This window comes from Chlorocebus sabaeus, chromosome 20, assembly GCF_047675955.1.
Source record: "Chlorocebus sabaeus isolate Y175 chromosome 20, mChlSab1.0.hap1, whole genome shotgun sequence".
Classification (NCBI taxonomy): Eukaryota; Metazoa; Chordata; class Mammalia; order Primates; family Cercopithecidae; genus Chlorocebus; species Chlorocebus sabaeus.
Window position 1 is genome coordinate 51303280 of NC_132923.1, and position 16648 is coordinate 51319927.

General features: G+C 42.1%; 1 protein-coding gene across 12 annotated transcripts in view; it reads left to right on the top strand.

The window, feature by feature from the left end:
• The window catches only part of DDAH1 (dimethylarginine dimethylaminohydrolase 1), a 243397-nt gene that overhangs the window by 1461 nt on the left and 225288 nt on the right, over positions 1 to 16648 (top strand). For 3 of the 12 annotated variants that reach the window (XM_073007148.1, XM_073007151.1, XM_038002384.2), the window contains exon 2: positions 825 to 894. The exons of the other annotated variants lie outside the window; for them this stretch is intronic. The gene's annotated coding sequence lies outside the window, so the exon portion shown is untranslated. The remainder of the gene's footprint in view (positions 1 to 824; positions 895 to 16648) is intronic. 12 annotated transcript variants of the gene reach the window in all.

Genomic DNA, 16648 nt, shown 5'->3' on the forward strand with positions numbered 1-16648 from the left:
GGGGGCGGTGGCGACGGCGGCGGCGGTCCTGCGACCGGGCCGGGCAGCCTTGCGACTGCCGCGTTCCTGAAAAGTGCACCGCGGCCGCCAGCGCCCAGGCTTCCCTCCGCGCGGGACCCCGGAGTGTTGCGGGCGGCGGGGTAGACCCGCGCATTTCGACCCCAGTCCGCCCCTCTGAGGACCGAAGTCCGCCCTGCGCTGCGTGGGAGGCTGGCGCGGAGGGCGCCGAAGCCCAATTGTGTCACTTTTCCCGTCCACCCCACTGTTGACTCGTCCTCCCAGCGGGGCAGCGAGTTGCCGTGCTGTGCCAGACATAGAGGGTGCGCCCGGCGCGAGGGTGTGGGGCTGTGTGTGTGTGTGGAGGAGGCTATTCGGAGGATGGCGTTTGCGTGGACACCAAGCGCACCCGAGAGCGGGACGTGGAACCGACTCTGAGGAAAAGCCCCGAAGGGCCTGGATGCCATTATTCCCAGAAGGGACACATGGTAGAGCTGGCTCTTCGGTTTCTCCTGGCCTCCCACAACCCCTTCCCCTCTTCCTCCTCGAGAAGTTCCGCCTGTGGGGAGCCCTGGATAGGAAGTCCTGACTCTGCCATCAGTAGCCTGTGGCCTTGGGGATGCTGCCCATCCTCTCGGGACCTTGCCTGCTTCTCAGTAAATTGGGAAAGGAGGCAGCAAGTAGTAAAGCCAGAGCAGCTGCTTTCAGGGCCAAATTTCATGTCATCCCCTCTAATAATGACAGAAATTAACACATTATATAGGGTTCACATAGGTTGGGGCACCACTTTAAAATGCTGTCTATATATTGATTCGTTTAATTCTCAGATGCCCCACTGAAGCAGGTCCTTTTGGTGACACCATTTTCTATCTAAATGAAGAAATGGAGGCATGGAAGGTAAGCGACTAGCCAAAGGTGACTCACCTAGCCCGCAGCGAAACCGGATTTGGACCCAGATCATAAGGTCCCATACTTAACCACTGTGCTATACTGCCTGCTCTCTATCTCTTACCTCAGACATTCAGGCCCATACCCCTCTCCTGGAAATTTACCTTTATTTAACTTTATCACAGCTTATCCAAATAGTCTAGGTGAAATGCATCAGATATAAAAAATAGTTGATAAGTTAACTGAAGCTGTGCTAACTCCTGAGAATTGCCTAATGTACTGGCTCTTAGGAAGGAGGGAGAAAAGGAGTGTTGTGTTTTAACAGAAAAGGTCTTAATGCATATACATTTATGGAGTGATTTTTAAGCACCTTGGCAGGCTGGTAGGGAAGATACTTAGGACCTCTGGGGTTCTTTTGACACCTCATAAGCCACATTGTTCAGGCAATCCCTACTTCTGGAATAAGGCTTGGCCTGGGGGGAATTGAATTTGTCACTGAGATAAAGGTTTCAGCATCACTTACTTGATGGTTCGTCAGTCTGGGTGTTCATTGTGGACCCAGTCTGTTTTTGTTGTTGGGTTATTTTTTGAAACATGGTCTAGCTCTGTCACCCAGGCTAGAGTGCAGTGGCATGATCTAGGCTCACCATAGCCTTGACCCCCTGGGATCTTGACCTCAGCCTCCTGAGTAGCTGGGACTACAGGCACACGCCACCACACCCAGCTAATTTTTGTAGAGATGGGGTCTCCCCATGTTGCTCAGGCTGGTTTTAAACTCCTGGGCTCAAGTGTTCCATCCATCTCAGCCTCCCCAAGTGCAGGAATTGCAGGTGTGAGCTACTGCACCAGGCTCCCCATCTGTTTTTAACCTGTTTTCTCCCCACCTATGTTATAATTACTCATATATATATGTGTGTGTATGTGTGTGTCTGTGTATGTGTGTGTGTGTGTGTGTATAATAGAGGTGGAGTTTCACCATGTTGGCCAGGCTGGTCTCGAATTTCTGGCCTCAAGTGATCCACCCGCCTCGGCCTCCCAAAGTGCTGGGATTACAGGCATGAGCCATAGTGCCTGGCCTAATTACCCATATATTTGAGGTCAGTTTGTTTACCCTTCTCTGAATCCCAGACTTATTCAGAGCCTGTGATGTGTCATGGCACAGTGCTAGGTACTGGTGACATGAAAAAGAGGATTTTAATATTGCACATCCCCTGGACGACTCTAAGGCATATTGCAGAAGTGGGTACATAAATGCTGTGTGGATACTTCACTGCCTGAGAGGAGTTAGGGGGAACAACTAATTTGGGGCTGAAAGGATGAACAGGAGTTGGATAGCAGGGCAGGACATTTGAGAGGAAGGGAACAGGGCCTTGACCTGGTAACAACCAGTCTGATGCGCTGGACCATAGCATAGGATTCCTTCTGAAAACTGGCAAGAGATGTCAGTTGGGACCATCTGTGAATGGCCTTGCTGTCATGGCACTGGAACTTTGCAGAGTGAGCCATGTGAGCTTTTTGCCTAGGTTTCCTTGTCTATAAGATAACAGGACCAGGTGCAGTGGCTCACGCCTGTAATCCCAGCACTTTGGGAGGCCGAGGTGGGCAGATCACGAGGTCAGGAGATCGAGACCATCCTGGCCAACATTGTGAAACCCCATCTCTACTAAAGATACAAAAAAAAAAAAAAAAAAATTAGCCAGGTGTGGTGGCGGGCACCTGTAGTCCCAGTTATTCGGGAGGCTGAGGCAGGAGAATGACATGAACCCAAGAGGCGGAGCTTGCAGTGAGCCGAGATCACGCCACTGCACTCCAGCCTAGGCGACAGAATGAGACTCCGTCTCAAAAAAAAAAAAAAAAAAAAGATAACTGGATTCTCCCAGTTTAGAGGACACACACTCAAGTGCCTGCCTGCACTTGACATCTAGCTTTGCTAGATGTCAGCCAGGTAACACCATGCCATGCCTCAGGATTAGTGCTGGCTGATATTTGGCCTCAGCCTTGGGAACCATGGGGACACTGGGACCATCTATTAGGGGCTGAATGGATACTAGCTGAAAATGTAGGTTCACTGTTTGCCTATTTTCTCATTTTATTTTATTATTTATTTATTTTGAGAAGGAGTCTTATTCTGTTGCCCAGGTTGGAGTGTAGTGGCACGATCTCGGCTCACTGCAACCTCCTCCTCCCAGGTCCAAGTGATCCTCCTGCCTCAGCACCACTAGTAACTAGTAGTAGCATGCACCACCACGCCCGGCTAATTTTCGAATTTTTAGTGGAGACAGGGTTTCACCATGTTGGCCAGGCTGGTCTCGAACTCCTGACCTCGTGATCTGCCCACCTTGGCCTCTCAAAGTGCTGGGATTGCAGACATGAGCCACCGTACCTGGCCTATTTTCTCATTTTAAAAAGAGATACTAGAGATCTGGATTTTTATGTGAAGTCTTCAAAATTTTAAAATGTTGGCATTTAATTACAATGTTAAAATGCCAACTAGGCTAATCCTTGGAAAACTCAAGAGGACAATGTTGATGGGTGCCAGTTGTGATCTCCAGACTGAATATCTCTAAGAATCTGTCCTGCTCCACCATTCTGTAACTCCCAGCCGCCTGTGAAATTGTAGGGAAAAGCACCCTGGGCTCCATTTAATTGTCAAGTTGACTAGACTTTTTTTGTTTAAGAATCAGGGCTGCTACTTAACTCTTGGTTGTAGGAATTTATATCCTATCAACAAAATTGGAATTGGTGGCTTTTTACAAATTTTCTGCTTCATCCACTCTCCAGCCACTACTCTGTCTCCCTCCTTCCTGCCCCTGAATTGATGTTGTAAGCAGCTGGCATCACCTTGGCAGTAGTATAGGAAACACTTTTTTAGGGCATCTGTATCCCATGGGAACTCTATCTGTTTATTTCCTTCACCTGGCATCTATCCACAGGAAGCCAGCATTCCTAACTCCCTTACCTTACAGCACTTCTTGTTTTGTGATAACACAGAAACATTTTATTGGAAAGGATTGGAAGGCACCTCTCCCACCACACCCTGCAATCTATCTTCTAGAGATGATTGAGCAATATGAAATATAATAATTAGAAGTCATTATCAAATGGGTTGGCTCCAGATTGAGAGAATCAGCAATTAACCTCTGCCTTTCATGTTTTATTTCTGGAGGTACCTGTCTCTTAACCGACCACTAACATCACACATAGCACATCCAGAATTTAGAAAGGATTTGCTCTGGGCACAGTAGGTAAGCACACAGATTCTACAGAGGGATTGAAGTGATTTATTTGTGACAAATTTTTGCAAGTCTTGAGGATTGAGTGTAAGGGAGTATTCAAGCAGTTGGACTTCTGTGAAATAAGACATAAGACATATTTACTGCTCAGTCTGATGCCTGGCACATAGTAAGTGCTTAATAAATTACAATTATTCCTACTGCCAAGCACCACCATTATCTTCACTTTCACTACAATTAACATAGAATGAGCTAGTCTTATTATCTAGAGAATACTTTCTATTCTTTAGAACTCTAGTTATAAAATCAATAAAATTCTTTGGTATATGGTATATAGATGATGTGATTAAAAGGATCCATCCAGCCAGGTATTCTGGCTGCACTGAGACACCAGTGACTATCTAAAAAACCACTCAAATGGTCTTACCCCTCATGGCACTGGGACTTTGCCTACAGGCAGTGGTGAGCCTTGTGAGATTTTGCTTTGGTTTCCTCATCTACAAGATGATAGGATTGCACCAGCTCAGGAGTGATGCACTCAAGTGCCCCAGGAATCAGAGAGGTAAAAAATGCCATGCCTGAGATTAAGTGCCAGCTGACACTTGGCCTTAGCACTGGGGAGACATAGGGATAGTTGGAAGCATCTGTGGGACCTGGGCTTTGCCTACCATTGGCTAAATAGTTAGTATACACAATCTCATCTAATCTTTATAAACAACTCTGTAGGGTATTTTATTTCCATTAAAAAGATGAGAAAATTGAAGCTTTGCTAGATGTCAGTAATTGGTACAAGGGGCCAGGGTTGTTAAGGTAGAGCAGAATATCTGTTTCAAAGACCATTCCTTTCAGGGGAGCATGGTATTTGTCCTTCATGAAATCTGCCTTAAAGTTCAGGAACTTGCCTGCAACTTCTTGACTTCCCCTTAACAACTGACTGAATCTGTCACTTAAATATTGTTCTAAATGTCTCTTTAGCTCATGTTTTCAGTAATTGTGGCCCACAGTTTCTTAATGAGAGTCTGGTAATAAACAAGTTAAACAATGAAAAAGAGTTCTCTCCGTAGGGCCCTTGCCTGAGCTTGTTTCTATTTCCTCTGGGAGGAAAAAAGAAAGAGATGTGTCAGAACAGAGGTGGAACTTCTCAGAGATTGAGAGATCCATCTACTGTAACTTAGTCATCACCATCAATTTTGTTACCTGAGGCAGGCAAAGCTGCCACCTCCCACAGCCTGTGGTTGTCCTCACAACAGAGTTACTAAGCACAGAGCCCTCCAGGCCCCTGTCAAGCACACCCAGCGTGTGCCTTAAGCAAGGTGTCCCTGAGTGTTGAATGTTGGGTGGGGTGGGGGGTGCCCAAGGTTATGGCAATAAAGAAAAAACATAGTGCCAGGTGCTTCTCTGAAATCATTTACCCCTTCTTTTGTAGTTAGGTTTTAGCTTTCAAAAGAAAAAAAAAACTTGTAAACACTTCATTCTAAAAAGACAAAGGCAATATGTATTGTATGCTTAAAATTTCCAAGGTTCTGGAAAATGTCTTTGGGAGAATTAGAAAGTGTAGACTATATGCTAAAGCATTGCAGACCCAGAAGATAGATGATTCAGTTCATTCTAATAAACATGACATGTATGGCTTGCTTCATGCTAGGCAGCAATGCAAAGAGGAATAATATATGAACTTTGCTTCATGGCTCTAGCTGCCCAGGGGAGAAGTAGATGCTTAAACAGATAATACAATACTGTGGATTACAGCTCTAGAAGCAGTGCAGCTTTGGGAGTACAGACAAGGGATGACCAACTCTGAGTCTCACCCTTTAAAGATGTGAAGTCTTGTTAGTGTGTATATATTTTTATGGCTGAGAGGGATTGGGCACAGTTATTCCCTAACATACACGTTCCCTTTGAAGCTGGGGACTGCAAGGAATGTGCACATTCCTGAGAGATTAGAAAACATCTAAAAGTGAGAACTTTCAGGTGAGCCTCTTAAAATGCATTGATTACAGATGGGACCAACCCTTTGGGTGCTATTGAAAATTCTTATCATCATGGATCCTTCTTTCAGAATGGGAAAGAGAAGGGAAGTGACATTTACAGGGCACCTGCCATGGACCAAATGCCTTACAGGTTCAGGTTCAGGAGAGCCCTCTGAGATGAGCTTTTTGACTTCTTTCTAAGCTTAGGAAATGAAGGCTCAGAGAAGTTAAGCAACTTGTCCGGGATCAGACAGTTAGAATGTGACCAAACAAGGATTCTAACCCAGGCCTGTCTGACTCCAAGTTCTGTCCCCTTTCTACATTTCTGCTATGCAGTCCTGATTCCTTGAGTTTTCACTCCCTTTATGAGTGTTTGCCATTTTTCTCTCTCTTTTTTTTTTTTTTTTTTTTTATTGTTACCACCACTTCGCCTTTATAGAGCCAGCCCTTTACACTTTCCTTAACACTTTCAGATGCACTGATTTGAAGTCTTTGAGCCACTGGTGACTCTTTAGCTTTTAAAAAGAGGTGCAGATTAAAGTGAATGGGAACGTTGCCATCATGTGAACATTCCTGTCACCATCATTATGATCAGAGAACAGGCATGGTGATAACCTGCGCTTATCTTTGCTTCTTTGCTAGGCACTGTGTAGAATGATTTAGACATATGGAATCTCTGTTTTCCAGGGACAGATGACAGATTCCAGAGGATATGGTGCAGTATAATTAAAAATAACTAAGGAAGTATGATTTTCTTATTTTGTGTTTGAAAAATGGATGGGAGTTTCCACGGGCAGTCTGAGGCTGCACTAGAGTACTATGCTGTAACCTGGAAGACTGCTCTGAGAAGGAAGTTAGATGACTATATGAAGAAGGTGTTAGACAAGTGCACTGAGATGTGTGTGTGTGTGTATGTGTGTGTGTGTGTGACTGTGTGTGTGTTGGAGGGAGGAGGTTAAGGATTAGAGGTATGGAATAAGCAAGGGAGAGAAGGCTCAGAAACAAAAATAGAAAGTATCAGGCATTAGGAGAAGAAAAGCTGAACTCTAGAAGCTTTGAGGCCACGTGGTAGGAAGAAAGAATGCAGGGGTCAGAGGGTACACTTGCTATGGTGCGACTCAGGTTAACCACCTAATCTCACAGGGTCTCAGTCTTGTCGGTGGTAAAACAGAAATAATAATATTTCAGAATTATTGGGAGGATGGAATGAAGTCTTGTTTCAGCTCTCCAGAAACTGAGATGTGCCTTACAAATGTTTGTGATCAGCGTCAGCTTGGTTTAAATCTGAAGTTTCCTGGAGAGCCTTTGGGAGGGTAGGGTCACATTCTGTGGTGAATAGAGAAAGTCAGCGGTCACTGTGAGCATGGGTGTCAGCGAGTGATAAGGAATAACTGACTTAGCAAGACTAGGTTGTGGAACTCAAGAGAAGCTGAAGAACAGTCATGAATTAGGACATTCTCATGGATTCATTTCTTGTCATCACCACTAATCCAGACTCCCTCCACCTTTCTTTCCTCTGGGCTTTCTGCACTTTCATTGCTCTGCTATTTTGAATAGAGGAGAAGTCCTTGGGTCCCAGTTCAGGAAAAGCAACTAGAAAGGGCCAGCGTGCATAGCTGGGCCATCCTGCAAATGCTTTTTCCAAGAGCTGCAACCCTTAAAGCTGGGGCCAGAGAAGGAGGTAGAGGACGAAGACGGGGTTGGAAACAAACTCAGGGAAAATTTCTGAAATGACGGAAAGTGAGAATTTAGACAATTTCTGCCTGAAATCACCTCTGCAGCTATTAGTTATTAACCCACCTAGAATCAAATGCAATTAATTTAGCACCATGTTGGAAAGCTTGGAACATGAACCATAACCTAGGGCCTAGGTTTTGATCCTTTGTAAAGGCTTCTCTTTTGGAACACGATTTGGTGTCAGTACATAGGAACTAACAAGTGTGCTGAGTTGTGAGTCATCAGCAGTCTGCTTTCTTCCAGAACATCGTGGGAAAAGGATGGGCAGGCTGCTTCAGATAAAACCTGGACCCACTCAAACTCTTACTGTAGACTGGAAACAAAACAAATCAACTTTAAAAAGAATGTTTTAAAAATCTAATTGAACTCAGGAGACATAAGTCTCTGTTCTTTGGTTTCAATGTGGATCCGAAGTCTTGTTTTGTTTACTGTTCAGTCTTCAGGCAATCACATCAGGTGTTATTTACAACCCTGTAGCTTCTTAGGGGGTTCACATATGCCTTTTAAAGCACGTTTGTGAAACAATTGTACCATACTAGGGTTTGGGGATACAAAGATGACAGATGTGGTCCCTGACTTTGAGGACGACACAGTCTAGAGGAGTGAGAGCTTGCGTAATTAGTATGTATATAAATACTATGCAATAAGTGACTTCATAAAGGTACAGTATACATGAGCAGCTTTAGGAGCCCTGCCTGAACACTGCCCCACACTGGGGTGAAGTCTTCTTGTCACACTGGATGGTGAGTGCTCTTGAGACTTCCAGTGCTTCCTCCATAAGGCTTGGAAGGGCAAGCTGTGTTTTTCTCTGCTTGGATATAATTTATTATGCTCGGACATAGTATCAGCAAAGACTTGAGGATCCTTTAATAAGAATCCTTTAATTATGAACTTGTGTTCATAAAGAGTTGCATATTTTTATTTTAAATGTCTTTGCACTTCCTTTTGGTAAGCAATCTAGGCTTCCTAATGTGCATAGCCTTTTGGGTAAACGTGTGTCTTCTGGTATTCTAATGATAGCTAGTGGATATGTGAATTACATTCTTGGCCTTATGTGAAATGGTGCAAGGTTTCTGTTGTATAGTATTAAAGGTGCGTCTGATTATTTGAAGCCCTTTCCTAGGCAGTGGGCACAGTGGATAAGAAGGGAGAGCATATTGGGTAAAATGACAGTGCTCCAGGATTCCATTACATTTAGTGGCATTTTGGGATATTGTTTTATTTGATTCCACTGTTGTTCATGATGTGCCATCTGTCTTTATTTCCTTTCCTTTGTTCACTTTGGGTTTAATTTTCTCTTATTGTCTAGTTTCTTAATATGGAAGCTGAGGTCACTGGTTGAAAACATTTTCTCTCTATTATAAGCACTTAATGCTATAAATTTCCTTCTGCTTCAGCTGCATCCCACAAATTTTGACATGTTATGTTTTTATTTTCAATCTGTTTAAAAGACTTTCTAATTTCCTTTTTTATTTTTTATTTTTTTGACTCAGGTTATTTAGAAGTATGTTATTTAGGATACTTGGATCTTTTCCAGATATGATTCTGTTATTTATTTCTAGCTTCATTTTATTGTGGTCAGAAAATAAACTGTGTATGACTTGAATTATTTTATCCTTCTTGAGACTGGTTTTATGGCCCACAATATAGTCCATCTTGAAAAGAATGTCTAGTCCGCTTTTGTGGGTGGAGTGATCCATACATGTCAGTTAGGCAAAATTGTTTGATAGTGTTGATTTTTTTGTCTACCTATTCTTTGGAATTGAGAGGGGAATATTGAAATCTCCAACCACAATTATTAATATGTCTATTTTTATTTTTAGTTGTCTTATGTTTTGCTCGATGTATTTTGAACTTATGTTGTTAGATGGATAAACATTTAGAATTGCTATATCCTCTGGATAAATTGACTCATCTGTAATTATGAAATGACTCTTTCTTTTCATAATTAGTCTGTTTTCACACTGCTAATAAAGACATACCTGAGACTGGGCAATCTACAAAAGAAAGTTTATTGGACTTACAGTCGCACATGGTTAGAGAGGCCTCACAATCACAGTGGAAGGCAAAAAGGAGCAAGTCATATCTTACGTGGATGGCACCAAGCAAAAAGAGAGCTTGTACAGAGAAACTCCCTTTTTTTTTCTTTTTTTTTGAGACGGAGTCTCGCTCTGTCACCTAGGCTGGAGTACAGTGGGCGATCTCAGCTCGCTGCAACCTCCGCCTCTCGGGTTCAAGCAATTCTCCTGCCTCAGCCTCCTGAGTAGCTGGGACTACAGGTGCGTGCCACCACACCCGGCTAATTTTTTGTATTTTTAGTAGAGACGGGGTTTCACTGTGTTAGCCAGAATGGTCTCGATCTCTTGACTTCATGATCCGCCCACCTCGGCCTCCCAAAGTGCTGGGATTACAGGCGTGAGCCACCGCGCCCAGCCAAAACTCCCATTTTTAAAACCATTAGATCTTGTGAGACCCATTCACTATCACGAGAACAGCACAGGAAAGACCTGCCCCCATGATTCAGCCATCTCCCACCAGGTCCCTCCCACAACACATGGGAATTATGGAAGCTACAAGATGAGATCTGGGTGGCGACACAGAGCCAAACCCTATCATTGATGATTAATTTTATGTGTTAAATTTGACTGAGCTACAGGGTCCCAGATGTTTGCTTGAACATTCTGAGTGTGTCTGTGCGGGTGTTTTTGGATGGGGTTAACATTTGAATCAGTAGACTGAGTAAAGCAGATGGTGCTCTCCAATGTGGGTGGGCCTCATCCAATCAGCTGAAGGCCTGAATAGAACATTAAGACTGACTCTTCTGTACGAGGTAATTCTTTCTACCTGATTACCTTTGAGCTGGGATGTGAGATTTCTTCTGCCTTCAGTCTCAATCTGACACATTGATTCTTCCTGGGTTTCAAGCCTGCTGGCCTTCGGGCTGGAACTATACCGTCAGCTCTCCTAGGTCTCCAGCATGCCAACTGCAGATCTTGGGGTTTGTCAGCCTCCATACTCACATAAGCCAGTTCCTTATAATAAATCTCTCTCTCCCTCTACACATACACACACATGCACACATGTACATACACACACACATACATACATACATTTTTCTGGTTCTGTTTCTTTTGGAGAACCACAACTAATCTAATACAACTTCTTTATCCCTAGTAATATTCTTTGTTCTGAAATCTAATCCCTATTCTAATTTTCTTTTGATTAGTATTTATATGCTATTTGAAAAATCCTTTTGCTTTTAACCTACTTGTGTCTTTATATTTAAATTAGGTTTCTTATAATTTGGGTTTTGACTTCTTATTCAATGTGACATTCTCTACTGCTTTATTTTTCTTTCTCTTTTTTTTTTTTTTTTTTTTGAGATGGGATCTCACTCTGTCACCCAGGCTCACTGTAACTGTCACCTCCCAGGCTCAAGCCATCCTCCCACATCAGTCTCCTGAGTAGCTGGGACTACAGGTGTGCACCACCACACCCAGATAATTTTTTGTAGAAATGAGCTCTCACTGTATTGCCCAGGCTGAACTCCTGGGCTGGAGCAATCCATCCACCTTGACCTCCCAAAGTGCTAGGATTACAGGCATGTGCCACCTCACCTGGCCCATTCTCTACTGTTTAATAATGTCTACCTTTTCTTCCTTTTGGGGATTGAATTGTTTTATTATTCTGTTGTATTTCCTTTTTTATTGGCTTATTAACTATAAACTATAACTCTTTGTTGTTGGTTTTTGTTTTTTGTTTTTTGTTTTTTTTTCGAGACAGAGTTTTACTCTTGTTGCCCAGGCTGGAGTGCAATAGTGTGATCTCGGCTCACTGCAACCTCCACCTGCTGGGTTCAAGCGATTCTCCTGTCTCAGCCTCCTGAGTAGCTGGGATAACAGGCACATGCCACTACACTCAGCTAATTTTTGTATTTTTAGTAGTGACAGGGTTTTGCCATGTTGGCCAAGCTAGTCTCGAACTCCTGACCTCAGGTGATCCACCCATCTTGGCCTCCCAAAGTGCTGGGATTACAGGCGTGAGCCACCTCACCCAGCCAATATTTGGCCTTAAACATCCAATTATCTTTAGAAAGATATACAAAATGAGACAAAAGTCTTTTATATTTACCCACATATTTACTATTTCTGGTGCTCCTTATTCCTTTGTTAAGGTATTATTTTTGCTTCTGCCTGAAGCACTTCTTTTAATGTTTCTTGAGCAGGTGTGCTGGCGATGGATTCTTTTAACTTTTGTATATCTGAAAAACTTCTTTTTTTATTTTCTTTTTTTCAGCTTTTTATTGTGAAATAATATAGGCTCATAGGAAGTCACAAAATAGTTCATAGAGTCAATCTCATGAGCCCTTCACCCAGCATCCTCCAAGAGTGGCATCTTATCACTAGTACAGTATCAAACCAGGAAGTTGACATGAGAGCAATACTAATAACTAGACTACAGACTTTAATAAGGTTTTAACCAGTTGTTTTATGCACTCATTTGTATATTCACCTTAATTTTTGGAAGATATTTTTACTGTATCTTGGACTTCTAGGTTGGCAGTATTTTCTTTCATTGCTTTATAGCCCTGCTGCTTCTGGCTTATGTTGTTTCCGATGAGAAGTCAGCTGACATTCAAAAATGTGTTCTTCTCTATGCAACTTTTGTTTTGTTTTGTTTTTACGGAGTCTCAACTACAGAGTCTCAATCCATCGCCCAGGCTGGAGTACAGTGGCACGATCTCAGCTCACTACGAACTGTGCATCCTGGGTACAAGTGATTCTCCTGCCTCAGCCTCCAGAGTAGCTGGGACTACAAGTGTGTGCCACCACACCTGGCATTTTTTTTTTTTTTTGTATTTTTAGTAGAGGTGGGATTTCACCATGTGAAGCCAGGCTGGTCTCAAACTGCTGACCTCGTGATCCACCTGCCTTGGCCTCCCAAAGTGTTGGGATTACAGGCGTGAGCCATTGTGGCTGGCCACAATGTATCTTTTCTTTGGCCGCTTTTAAGAATTTATCCTTTGTTTTTTTTTGTTTTTTTTTGTTTTTTTTTCCTTGAGCTATCATCTTGCTCTGTCACCCAGGGTGGAGTGCAGTGGCGGGATCTCGGCTCACTGCAACCTCTGCCTCCTGGGTGATTCTCATGCCTCAGCCTCCTGAGTAGCTGGGATTACAGGCACCCACCACCATGCCTGGCTAATTTATTTGTATTTTTAGTAGAGACGAGTTTGTTGATGTTGGCCAGTCTGGTTTCAAATTCCTGACCTCAAGTGATCTGCTTTCCTGGGCCTCCCAAAGTGCTAGGATTATAGGCGTGAACCACTGCACCCGGCTTTATTACCATTTTTAAGCTATTTGTGATGTGTCTTGGTGTAGTTTTCTTCATGTTTCTTGCACTTAGTGTTCTTGGATCTGTGAGTTTAAATTTTTCATGAAATTTAAACAAAAATTTCAGGTATTATTTTTTCAAATGTGTTTTGGTCTCACCACTACCCCTCTCTGCACTTCAGAGACTCCAGTTACATATATATTAGGTCATTTGAAGTTTTCACCAGCTCACTGGAACTCTCTTTGTTTTTTACTTTTAGTCTTCTCTTTTTCCCTGTGTTTCATTATAGAAAATTTCTAATGCTATATATCAAGTTCATTAATCTTTTATGGGAGGTATATAATCTGCTGTTAATCACATTGATTATTTTTTTATCTCAGACATCGTAATATTTTTTTGTTTTGTTTTGTTTTTTGAGATGAGTCTTGCTCTGTTGCCAGGCTGGAACTCAATGGCACGATCTCAGCTCACTGCAACCTCCGCCTCCCGGGTTCAAGTGATTCCCCTGCCTCAGCCTCCCGAGCAGCTGGGACTACAGGTGCATGCCACCACGCCCGGCTAATTTTTTGCATTTCAGTAGAGACGGTGTTTCACCATGTTGACCAGGATGGTTTCAATCTCCTGACCTCGTGATCTGCCCAACTTGGCCTCCCAAAGTGCTGGGATTACAGGCGTGAACCACCACGCCCGGCCCTAGACATTGTAGTTTTAACTCTAGAAGCTTGACTTGGGTCTTTTAAAATATCTTCCATGTTGCTACTTAGCATGCTTAATCTTTCCTTGACCTTTTTCAGTATGTGGAATATAGTGAAAATAATAACTCTTAATCTCCTTAGCTACTAATTCTATCATGCATGTTATTTCTGAGTCTGTTTACATTAATTTTTCTCCTAATTGTAGATCATACTTTTCTGCTTATTTGCATGCCTGGTAAGTTTTGAGTGGATGTCATACATTATGAATTCTACCTTGTTGGGCGCTAGATATTATATTCCTTGAAATATTCTTGGATTTTGTTCTGGAGCACAGTTACTTGGAAACGGTTTAATGCTTTCAAGTCTTACTTTTAAGTTTTGTAGAGATCAAAGTGGCACTTAGTTTAGGGCTAATTTGTCCCCAGGACTGAGGCAAAAGCTTTCTGAATATCCCACTTGCTGCCCCATAATTTGTGAAGTTTTCCACTCTGGCTGCTGAGAACACAAAATATTCCCAGCTCTTTGTATGTCGCAAGAATTATTTCTTCTGCTCCTTTTAGGCAGTTCTTTCCCCAGCCTGGGGTAATTTCTTCATCTGAATGTACTGAACAGAACGTAGTTGAAGACATAAGGGGTGCCCTTTTCAGATCTCTGGAGTTCTCTTTATGTAGCTCTTTCCTGTCCAGCACTCTGCCCATTATCTCTAGACATACTTGCTTCACCAAACAACTAGCTCTCATCAACTCAGGGAGACTGTTAGACTGCCTGGGTTCCCCCTGCCTGTGCTACAGCCTAGATCTGCTTTTCAAGTAGTAAGCTAGGGTAGTTGTAGGTCTTGTCTCGTTTCCCCACTCTAAGCAGTCACTATGCTGTGCCATTTGATGTCCTATGTATGAAAAATGTTGTTTTATATAATTTGTCCAGGTTTATTATTTGTTTCAGGCAGGAAAATCATTGTTTCTCCATTTTGACTTGAAAGTAGAAGTCATGCTGTTGGAATTTTGCTGAAGAAACTGTATTAATTCCTAAGAGCTGCCATATTGTAAACTGCATGGCTTAAAACAACAGAAATGTATTATTATTTCACAATTCTGGAGGCTGGGAGTCTGAAATCAAGGTGTTAGCAGGGCCATGCTACCTTCAATGGTTATAGAAAATAATTCTTTCTTCTAGCTTCTGGTGGCTTCTAGCAGTTCTCAGTGTTCCTTGGTTTGTGTATGCATCACTCCAATATCTACTTCCATCTTTCCGTGGCCTTCTCTTCCATGTGCCTGTGTCTCTGTGATCAAATTTCCTCTTTTTATGGAAGGACACCAGTCATTGGACTAGGTCCATTCCAATTCAGTATGACCTCATCTTAACTTGGTTACATCTGTAAACAGCCTATTTCCAAACAAGGCTACATTCCCAGGTACTAGGCATTAGGATTCCAACCTATTTTTGGGGGGGACACAACTTAACCCGTAACAGAAACTTTTATTCTTCTTTTTGATTAAATCATATTTTAAAGGGAACAAACGTGACTGGTCTTTGTGGTAAACTACTAAAAATGCCCTGCATTATTAGTTTATCTTTAAATATCCTCAAGTATTTATGAAAGTCATAGTAATTTATAAATCAACTTCATATCTATCTTTTCTTAAATATGATTTGTTAATACAGTGAGATTGTTGCATTAAAATTTCTCATATCTTCTGATTTCTTTAATAAAGCCATTGTATATTTTTTGGCCTTCTGTCTATCTTGGACCTTAAGGATTATTAGGGATTAGCAGGGGTTCAAACTTGAAAATGTAGTAATGAGCTACTGTGATGCTATCATAAAAGTAGCTTCTTACCTAATAATAAAAATGTGTAGTCAATTATGGCTTCATTATCTGGAGGAATTAGAAACAACTCTGTCAAACATGCTGACCCTTGATGCCATTTACAAATTCTTCTTAGAAAGAAGCTGCAAAAGGAATCATTCACCTACTAATCCAACATCCAAAAATGTTTAGTCCCATGAGCTAATATCATCAATGACATAAGCACAATCAAAATTAGAATAGGAGCCATAAAAGTATATGTTCTAAGTTGACCTTCCTTTGGGTGACAAGTGTTTAGTAATGTCCATGGATTCCCTGGCTTTCTGTAGTGGCAGACAGTTCTCTGATCTCCATCATTACACCTAACATGTTGTACCATTTTAACTGTGACTTTAATTTTAATTTTAAACATGACTTTAATTTTAAATGTGACTTTCTCCCCAATAAGAACCTTGAGAGAATATCTTGGTACTTAACATAATGTAATACACTAGATTCTTAATATCTGTGCAAGAGACGGCAGTAGGATATGAGGGAGGAGAGAACAAATGAGTAAACGAGGCCCAGAGACGTTTAGCATCATGTCTGTGGCCACACAACTAGTTAGGGATAGGGTAGAACTAAAGTAGCTCTTCTATAAGGTTGGTACAAAAGTAATTGCACCAAGATTGGAACCCAGATAGTCAGATACAGAGTCTATATGTACATTACTTTTGCACCAACCTAATAGTTCTCAAGTAGTTTTTTTCTTTTTACAACATCTGTATTTTTTATCTCTTTGGATCTCAGTTCTCTAGCCATAGTATACTAATTTTTATAAATTATAGTTAACACTCTTACAGTACTTGCTATTTTCCTGGTACGCTTTTAAGTGCTTTCAATATATTAATCCATTTGATCCTCCTAATAACTCTATGAGGTAGGCACTATTTTCCCTACATTACAGGAAACTACAATACAAAGATATTAAGTAACATGCTCACAGTCATA